This window comes from Myotis lucifugus, unplaced genomic scaffold (genome assembly GCF_000147115.1).
Source record: "Myotis lucifugus unplaced genomic scaffold, Myoluc2.0 scaffold_418, whole genome shotgun sequence".
In the NCBI taxonomy this organism is placed as follows: Eukaryota; Metazoa; Chordata; class Mammalia; order Chiroptera; family Vespertilionidae; genus Myotis; species Myotis lucifugus.
The window spans coordinates 337478-348413 of NW_005871466.1; positions in this window are offsets into that span (position 1 = coordinate 337478).

Genomic DNA, 10936 nt, shown 5'->3' on the forward strand with positions numbered 1-10936 from the left:
TGGTGTAAATGTACCACAGCTTTTTTATCCACTCGTCTACTGATGGGCACTGGGGCTGTTTCCACATCTTAGCTATGTAAATTGTGCTGCTATGACCATAGGGGTCATACATTCTTTCTGATGGGTGTTTCAGGTTTCTTAGGATATGTTCCTAGAAGTGGGATGGTTAGAAATGCCCTCAATGATGTCGCAGGAATGAGACAAACACTTGAAACTGGATGAGCAAGGCAAATTTACTTCTGCGCAGAAGGGTGTCTCTGCCAGCTGGAAATCATGGGCAAAAGCACACGGAACGGGAAGTCCGTTAGGGTTTTATTTCCTGACGCAGGTCTGCCCTGCCCCTCACTCTGAACTCTGACTTGATTGGTCAGGGCTCAGAGCTCGGGTTCCCATTATTGCGAGATTGGCTAATTCAGAGGAAGGGGAGGGGTAAGATGGAGCCTGAGATGGTGGCCCCCTGAGAGTATGAAGGTCATGGCAGAACCTAGGATGGTGGCCAGCTCCTTTCTTTGACAGAAAAGATCACTGGTTCACTCTCACAGGATCACTGGGTCATAAGGCAGTTCCATATTTAATTTTCTGAGGAAACTCCATACTGTTTTCCATAATGGCTACACAGTCTGCATTCCCACCAGCAGTGCACGAGCGTTCCCTCTTCTCCACATCTTCACCAGCACTTGTCGTTTGTGGATTTGATGGTAGCCATTCTGACAGGTGTGAGGTGATACCTCATTGTCATTTTAATTTGCATCTTTCTGATGATCAGTGACTTTGAGTATTTTTTCATATGTAACTTAGCCATCTGTATGTCCACTTTGAAGAAGTGTCTATTTAGGTCCTTTGAGGACTGGCTAGTTTATTTTTTAAAAATATATTTTATTGTTTTATTACAGAGAGGAAAGGCGAGGGATAGTTAGAAACATCAATCAGCTGCCTCCTGCACACCCCCCACTGGGGATGTGCCCGAAACCAAGGTACATGTCCTTGACCAGAATTGAACCTGGGACCCTTCAGTCCGCAGGCCAACACTCTATCTACTGAGCCAAACCGGTTACGGCAGGACTGGCTAGTTTAAATAATTCTTGTGGGTTTGGGGTCATAGGGGCTGTCCCTACTTGTTTGGTACCTTCTCTCCGAGTTTGGCAAAAGGACTTAAGAGTCAACCTAGAGAGGCCCCCAGTGGCCAATTTGAGTTTCAATAAAGATAAGGATTACAATGGGACAATTTGAGTTTCAATAAAGATAAGGATTACAATGCATTTTATGCTCAAATCCATGAGTTCATAATAATATCTAAGTAACAAATTAATTATCTCCTGAAGATGCCAGGAAATCAAATCATTATCTGAAAATTTAGTAAATAAAGAGGAAATAGCCCTGGCCGATGTGGCTCAGTTGGTTGAGTGTTGTCCCGTGCACCAAAAGGTTGCTGGCTGGATTCCTGGTCAGGGCACATGCCCAGGTTGTGGGCTTGATTCCCCGGTAGGGAGCATGCAGGAGGCTCTCACATCAATGTTCCTCTTTCTCTCTCCCTCTCCCTTCCTCTCTCTCTTAAGAAAAAAAAAATCAATAAAAATTTTTTAAAAAGCAAAAGGAAATAATCAAGCATTTATCTTGACTTTCCTGTCTAAGATAGCAGTTGAGGGAGTAGCTCTTTCTTATAAACTTATTTCAGCTGATAACTTAAAATGAAAGATTGAATTAGAAAATCACCATTTTGTAACCCCCAACGAAACAATGACTCTAGGCATTGCATATCAATGGCTGTTCACATGAAAAAAGAGTGAAAACCGTCCTGATGAATGAGCACATCACCTCTACTGGTGCCTTCAGATCAAGCCCTGGATGCAGAGTGCGTGCAGCTGTGTGACAACTCGGAGTCTCGCCTGTTGCTGGTAGAGTGTAAACTGGTACAGCCACTTGTAAAACTGCCTAACAGCCCTGGTTAAGTTTAACATGTGTTCTCCTTGATCCAGTAAGTCCATTCACAAGTATATACCCGAGATTAGTAGTGCCCACAACCTCTAAAGGACAGGCACAAACATGCTCATGGTGGCTTTGTTATAACAACCAGGAATCCTATGTCCCCTATGGACCTGAAAAGATGATTGGAAAGTCAAATGAGATAATAAATGTAAAAGTGCTTTGAGGAAGTAAGAGGTCTACAAGTGTCAGGTGTTATTAGTTATAACTCATGAGGGGAAACACTGACTAATATTCTCCAAGGAGAGTAAATTGGTTCTTGAATTGAGATTTTCTAAATTCTATTAAGTTTTACTAGAAGATGACTTACTAAAAACTGAAAATGTTTTTTGGATGTAAGACACAAAAAATTAAAGACGTCATATGTCAACAGAGACAATGAACTCGAGGCTAAAGCCCATCGTACAACATGCAAAACAAATTAAAAGGCTTTTAAAAATCTTCTCTGGAGAAGCTTTGGGGAAGGTGCTGATTGCTGTGGGGAGTCATAGGCACTTAGCAGGATCTGATGATATCAGTCTGAGTCACGCCAGGATGTAAAAGCTGTATGAGGTCATTTTAAGCTAATCAAATGGGTGGCTGGAGAAAGGTGCCATTCACTATTTATTACCTCAACTAGCAACAAAAGGCTGGATTTAGTGCATGGAAACCAAGGGCTTAATGAATCAGACGAAATAATGAGAGTGGTGATAATTGTGTCATTAGGGCCCTAATACTGGGAGTCTGTCTACTTCGATTGGCCCTAAGCCAACCTTCACAATGGTGATTCTATGCTCATTAAAAACACTTTCTGCCTTCCACAGCTGAGCTTTTCTTACTGCCCTCACTGGAACGGTTTCTGGGTTACTGGGAGTTAGTTCTGGGTCACTGGGGATGTTCGTTATCGGTCTATAGAAATGTTGGTAATGACCATCAGTTGCTCTTTCAATGGCAGGTGACTGACCAGCCCATTGATGTGACCATATTAAAAATCAAACCAAACCAAAAAAAACACTATATCTGATTTTATTGATTGGTTTCTGGAAAGAGGTCTCATTTTCTTCCTCTGCCATCACATCAGACAAGCACATACATTATTATAATTCAGGGAAGGCACCATAAAAGAAGTAGGGCTATGGGGGAGGGGCAGACAAAAGAAGTGACATTTTTTCTTATTTTGAAATTTTATTTATTATTAGAGAGAAGGGAAGGGTGAGGGAGAGAGAGAGAGAAACATTGATCTGTTGCATCTGCAAAACCTCCCACCAGGGATCGAGCCAGCAACCTTTTGAAACCGGACAACCAATGGGTCTAGGCTGCCTGTCACTACTTGAGCCAATTCAGCAAAGACCAAGTTGAATCATAGATGAGCATTTATTTCAAAACTGCTGGCAGTAAGGGAGAGCAGCATAAAAATCCGTTCTGCACGCCCTCATAAACCAGCTGCTTATATAGACTAGGACAAGGATTACATGGGGAAGTAGAGGTTACAGGCGTGGGGAGGTAGGCAATGAGGGCTGGGGTGGGACTCCATTGTTTGGCAACAAAGTTGTTCATCTTTCCATGATAATAGGCAGTTCTTGAATGAGAATGGACCGCATTCCAGGTTGACTCCCAGGTCAAAGGTTGACTCCCAGTCCTGGGGGCATACAACTCCCAATCAGGTTAGAATGTCCTTTCTTTAACCAGAACAAGGCAATCACAGTTAACAGCATGATTAATATTTCCCATAACCATAGCTAGTCCCCAATATTCTATTTTTGCCCCCAACAGGTTCAGCAACCTCGGTACTTGGGTTCTGGCAAGGAAAGAATTCAGAGCAAAGACCCAAACTGTAAGAGAACATTTATTTGGTAGAACACAGAGGTAGAAATAAATCCTAGAAGAAATGGGCTTTGGAAATGAGTTATGGAGGTAAAGGAAAGGCCCTTGGAGAGTGAGTGCACCAGGTCCTCCGTCCTAAGGGTTTTACCTGTTTTTGTTTTTAACCCTCACCCGAGGATATTTTTCCACTGATTTTTAGAAAGAGTGGAAGAGACAGGGAAAGAAAGAAAAATATCAATGTGAGAGAAACTCATCAACTGGTTGCCTCCTACACACAACCTGACCAGGGCCTGGGCCGGGGAGGAGCCTGCAACCGAGGTATGACTGGAATCGAACTTGGGACCCTTCAGTTCACAGGCTGATGCTCTATCCACTGAGCCAAACTGGCTAGGGCCATCCTAAGGGTTTTAAGGGTGCAGATTTTAGGGGTGGTCCCAGGGAAATACCTTTTTTTAAAATTTAAATTCTTTATTGTTTAAAGTCTCCTCCCCCCCCCCCCCCATTGACCTCTCCCCTGCCGCTCCCACCCCCAGCACATGCCCTCACCCCCTACTGTCTGTGTCCATTGGTTATGCTCATATGCATGCATAAAAGTCCTTTGGTTGATCTCTTATCCCACCCCCCTCACCCCCCCACCTTCCCTCTGAGGTTTAACGGTCTGTTAGATGCTTCTGGCTCTATTTTTGTTCATCAGTTTGTTGTTCATTATATTCCACAAATAAGTGAGATCATGTAATATATATCTTTCTCCAACTGGATTATGTCACTTAGCGTAATGTTCTCCAGGTCCATCCATGCTATTGCAAATGGTTAGGGTTCTTTCTTTTTTACAGCAGCGTAGTATTCCATTGTGTAGATGTACCACAGTTTTCTAATCCACTCATCTGGTGATGGGCACTTAGGCTGTTTCCAAATCTTAGCTATTGTAAATTGTGCTGCTATGAACATAGGAGGGTATATATCCTTTCTGATTGGTGTTTCTATTTTCTTGGGATATATTCCTGTTACAGAAAAACCGGACAAGAACCAAACAGCACTCTGAGAGTTTGGAGTTACACTTTATTCACCATGGCGGGCTTAGGGAAATGAATCCAAATTCTAAGCAAAGCTACAAGCAGAACTTCCCTTTTTATGGAAGAGCCAGCCCTTTGTGTGCTTTCTGGCGGCGGCCTTGAAAACTACACAGTTCTACCCAATTAAAAATGCACCTGGCATGGCATTGGGTGTATCTATCTCTGGCCTACAAGGTCAGACAGCTAATTTATCTCCCCCATTCAAGCAGGCTAGAAAGCAAAGTTACTTTTTCAGAATTAGAGGCCGTCCAAAGAATAGCAGAGAATTCCAAACAGTAGTTTTACAGAATAGGGGTTTTCCTTCATATTCCTAGAAGTGGGATCACTGGGTCAAATGGGAGTTCCATTTTTAAGTTTTTGAGGAAACTCCATACTGTCTTCCACAGTGGCTGCACTAGTCTGCATTCCCACCAGCAGTGCATGAGGGTTCCTTTTTCTCCGAATCCTCGCCAGCACATGTCGTTTGTCAATTTGTTGATGATAGCCATTCTGACAGGTGTGAGATGGTACCTTATTGTCTTTTTGATTTTCATCTCTCAGATGGTTAGTGACTTTGAGCATGTTTTCATATGTCTCTCAGCCTTCTGTATGTCGTCTTTTGAAGTGTCTATTTAGGTCAGTGGTTCTCAACCTTCTGGCCCTTTAAATACAGTCCCTCATGTTGTGACCCAACCATAAAATTATTTTCGTTGCTACTTCATAACTGTAATGTTGCTACTGCTATGAATCGTAATGTAAATATCTGATAAGCAGGATGGTCTTAGGTGACCCCTGTGAAAGGGTCGTTCGACCGCCAAAGGGGTCGAGACCCACAGGTTGAGAACCGCTGATTTAAGTCCTTTGCCCATTTTTTTATTGTATTGTTTATCTTCCTTTTGTTAAGTTGTATGAGTTCCCTGTAAATTTTGGAGATTAAATCCTTATTGGAGATAACATTGGCAAATATGTTCTCCTGTGCAGTGGGCTTTCTTGTTGTTTTGTTGATGGTTTCTTTTGCTGTGCAGAAGCTTTTTATTTTGATGTAGTCCCAGGAAAATATCACAGTGGTTCTCAGCATTGGCTGCACATTAGAATCACCTGTGAATCTTTTTGAAATCCTGATTTCTGGGCCTTATCCTCCGGAAATTCTGTTTCTTTGTTACTAATGTTGTGGCCCCACCCCATAACAAAGAAACAGAATTTCCCGAGGATGAGGCCCAGAAATCAGGATTTTAAAAAGATTTCCAGCCGTAATCGGTTTGGCTCAGTGGATAGAGCGTCGGCCTGCGGACTGAAAGGTCCCAGGTTCGATTCCGGTCAAGGGCATGTACCTTGGTTATGGGCACATCCCCAGTAAGGGGTGTGCAGGAGGCAGCTGATCGATGTTTCTCTCTCATTGATGTTTCTGACTCTCTATCCCTCTCCCTTCCTCTCTGTAAAATATCAATAAAATATGTTAAAAAATAAAAAAAAGATTCCCAAGTGATTCTAATGTGCAGCCAAGGTTGAGAACCACTGCTTTAGAGTATTCAGCAGTTTTCCAGGTGTGTCCTTTCAGGGCCGTGGTCCCCACTGATTGATTGGCCGCACCGGGCAGGGTCATTATTTAATGCAGCTGGTCCTGAGGGCAGTGGTGGCCGGTTTCCTTGTTTATCTGGTCTTGAAGCTGAAGTACAACTGAAATCTAGATGTTATCTCTAGGGAGGGAAGGTCAGGGGGTCCAAATCCCAAGGCCAGCTATGTGCTGGGGGAGGGAAAGTCATCCTGGGATCTAAGTCCCACCCTACAATTAATTGTCCATTTTTAGGCACCTGGGGCTTTCCACCCACGTGACCTTCTGCACCTGGACCATCGTCCTTGCTCTGCTCATGTCTAACTGCCTACAACAAAGCAACCAATGAATGCATAAATAAGTGGAACAACAAATCATGTTTCTCTCTTTCTCTGTTTCCCTTCCTCTCTCTCTAAAACAAATAAAAAAAACCCACCAATCAACCAATAATTAAACAAATCAATTAATCGATCAATAAAAAGACATATAGTCTAGTCCCAGATGCTGGGGTTGGGAGGCAGAGATGGTTCCAGACTACCATGGCCAAAACGCTTGTCCTCTTCCCGGCAAGCTATAGGGCACAAGATGGCACCAAGAACAAGGAGCATACACAGAAAATAGGGAGAAAAGAAGCAAATAGGGAGAAAAGTAGCAAAATCTATGAAATGCATGGCCGGCTTCCATGCCATTTTAGAAAGTGAGGAAAGCAAGTACCTTTGTAAGTGTCTTGGCCACAGCTTCTGTGGTCTCACACCTACCTACTGGGCTCAGGAAAGCAGGAGAGTTTGTAGGCTAGGAATCATGGGCATGAAAAGCTCAAAGTTCCTTGTTTGGGATCATTTTGTGATTAAGCTTTTACATCCGTAAGATGTATGCTTTCCAGTAAGTACTGTACACACTCTTGCCTACTCTAAAGCCTCCTCTTCGACCCACTGGCTTCATGTCCATGCTCATTAGACAGTGTCTGCATTAGACACCAGGAGGCAGTGTTGTCTGACTGTCAGGCTACTATTAAGGAATGGTTGTTGATGCCTGTTATGCTTGTTAAAGGACTTTGAACCCCTGTCCTAAAGAGGCTTTCGCTCTTAATTGGTACCTCACAGCAATTTAAATGTCAGCGTTATGAGGGTACTGCAAAAGAAAAATGCAAAGGTAGTTTTCATTTCAGGGTGTCATTATTAACTTCCTGTCATAATCCACGCAAGCGAAAAACACAGGGTCAAATTCTGGTTTCAGGACAGCCTGAAAGAGATTCCAGTGAATAATTGCCCAGGGACATAGGAGAGCTCAGATTTTTAAAAATATTTACCAGGTGAATTTGCAGTGCAGTGGGCCCAAGGCACTGGCTTTGACTGGAAGGAAGTTTCTACTACATCCCTATGGCCTGATAAAACAAAGCTTCCTTTTGTTGATAAAACAAAGTAGATACAGAAGACCTGGTAATTAATAGTCTAGCTCCCAAGGCCACTCACCTGAGCCTCAAGCTGGCCTGCTAGCAATTCCTCCCCCACCGGGCTCCAAATGCCACCTCCCACTTCTGCAAAAAGCCAGCTGTGGAGACAGCTGTGTGCTGTTATCTGTGGAGATAGTTTGCGTACACAAATAACTGTCCATGATGGTGTACCTAGGGAAATCATATGAGTTGTGCAGCCCATGCCGTAGCATTTCCAAGTGAGGAGGGAGGGATCCCTTCAGACTGGAATAACCTGGCTCCTCAAAAGGGTGGCACCCGAGACAGGCCCTCGGGTCAGAGGCAGGAACAGAAGTAGAAATATCACAGCTCGGGAGAGCGCCGTGGGTAAGTCTCGGTGAGGAACGTCTAGAAAGATGAATCGAAGCATATTGTAAAAGGCATGGAATGCCGGGTGAGAAAACGTGGGGATTCACAGGTGCAAACCAAAAGCCAGCCAGGTTTTGGAGGAAATCTGAGTGTCTTGCAAAAAAAAAATCTATAGAATAGAATGAAGGAAATCCAAGAAAGTGCTGTAAAAAAATGCCCCCCAGCCCTAACCGATTTGGCTCAGTGAATAGAGCATCGCCTGCGGACTGAAGGGTCCTGGTTCAATTCCGGTCAAGGGCATGTACCTTGGTTGTAGGCTGGATTCCTCGTCCAGGTTGGGTCACATGTGGGAGGCAACCAATCAATGTGTCTCACATCAATGTTTCCCTCCTCCCTTCCACTCTCTCCAAGAATCAATGGAAAACTATCCTAGGGTGATGATTAATTTTTTTAAATGACCCCTGGGGCAGGGGTGGGGGTGGGGGGAGAATGGGACATCTATAATACTTTCAACAATAAAGATAAACTTTTAAAAAATTTACCCTCCATGCCCTGACTGGTTTGGCTCAGTGGATAGAGCATCGGCCTGCGGACTGAAGGGTCCTGGGTTCGATTCCGGTCAAGGGCATGTACCTTGGTTGTGGGCACATCCCCAGTGGGAGGTGTGCAGGAGGCAGCTGATCAATGTTTCTCTCTCATCGATGTTTCTAACTCTCTATCCCTTCCCCTTCCTCTCTGTAAGAAAATCAATAAAATATATATATTTTAAAAATTTACCCCCAAATTCAGCTGTCAGCTGAGTTGGGGGAGGGAGGACTCAGCTGTTTGCTGTGGATTCCAACAACCCCCCTTGTGGCTGTGAGGACATGGGCAGGCTCAGGAACTCCTCTGAGCCTGTTGCTCACCGGTAACGCAGGGTCAATAAGAGCATGACCCTCATTGTTGATTACATAGATCATCTGTGTAAGGCACTTGCATAGGAAATAGACACTAAATTCTAGGTTTTTTGTTTGTTTTTTCACCCTCATCGGAGGACAGAGAGAAGGAAGAAGGGAGAAATATCTATCGGTTTGCCTTCCATAGGCTCCAACCCAAAACCCAGCCATGTGCCCTGACCGGGAACTGAACTCACAACCTTTTAGTGCATAGGATGTCGCCCAATCAACTGAGCCACTTCTCAGGCTGGGCTAAATTCTAGTTATTAATGATGATGATGAAGAAGATGATGGCCTTGTGAGGAAACTGCAAACAAATAAACAGATAAACAACTAACAAGAGGCAAATCTTGCCCTGGCTGGGTAGTTCAGTTGGTTAGAGCATCATTCCAAGACACCAAGGTTGTGGGTTCAATCCCTGGTCAGGGCACATACAAGAAGCAACCAATGAATGTATAAATAAGTGGAAGAACAAATCAGTGTTTCTCTCTCTCTCTCTCCCCCTCCTTCCTCTCTCTCTAAAATTAATCAATACTTTTCTTTTATCTTTTTTTTTTTTTTGTAAGAGGAAAGTCTGGGACACAAACCGAATGAAGTCTTCTCACCCAGATCCAATGTTTTTAATTTTTGCACATACATTTTAAAACTTTGGGAAAGTCTTCCCTTCCTGAAATATCTCCTGCAATCCTGTATGTTGACCTTTATGTTGAAGCACAAAATCTTTCATAAATTTAGATCCTGTAGTGTCTCCATTTTCATAATTCTGAGGAAGGAAGACCAATTATTATCGTTAACTGATTTCTGGTTACTAGAGATTTAAATAGCTGGGGATTTTCATTGCCTTTCAGTTGAATCTATTTATTTCTTTTTATAAAAAAAACTCTTTACTTTTTTGTTGTTGTTAATCCTCACCTGAGGATTTCATCATTTGGTTGCCTCCTGCACACACTCCTACTGGGGCTGGGGAAAGAACCTGCAAACCAGGCACATGCCCTTAACCGGGAATCAAACCCAAAACCTTTTGGTGTGAGGTCCAACGCTATACCATTGAACCACACCGGCCAGGGCAACATTTTTAATATGCCTCAGTTTATCTTTTTTTATTTTTTAAATGTGTTTTTATTGATTTTTAGAGAGAGAGGAAGAGAGAGGGATAGAGAGATAAGAAACATCAATGAGAGAGAAACATCCTTGATCGACTGCCTTCTGCACACCTCCTACTGGGGATAGAGCCTGCAACCCAGCCATGTGCCCTGACCAGTAATTGAACCAGTGACCTCTTGGTTCATGGGTCAGCGATCAACCACTGAGCCACATCTGCTGGGCTATTAAGTATCTATACTAATAAAAGAGTAATATGCTAATTAGACCAGGAGACCTTCTGGAGACCTTCCGGACAAAGCCTGGGGCTTGGCTGGCCTACAAACCACCCCCAAATGGCCCTCAGCCCCTTACCCAGGCCAGCCTCGCCCCCCAAAGGAACCCCCATCCTGATCCGGGACCCCCTTCAAGGCAGACTAGCCGGCTCCCACCCATACACCAGGCCTCTATTCTATACTAATAAAAGGGAAATATGCTACTTAGACCAGGGGCCTTTCGGGAGACCTTCAGGACATCCTTCCGGACAAAGTCATGGTGGCAGGGCCGAGGCGGAGGCGGTTAGGGGTGATCAGCCCAGGAGGTGAGGGCAGTTGGGGGTGATCAGGCCGGCAAGGGGGGGGCAGGTGGGGGTGAGCAGGCCAGCAGTAGGGGGCAGTTGGGGGCGATCAGGCTGGCGGGGGGGGCAACTGGAGGCAAGCAGGCTGGCAGGCAGAATGGCTAGGGGCAATCA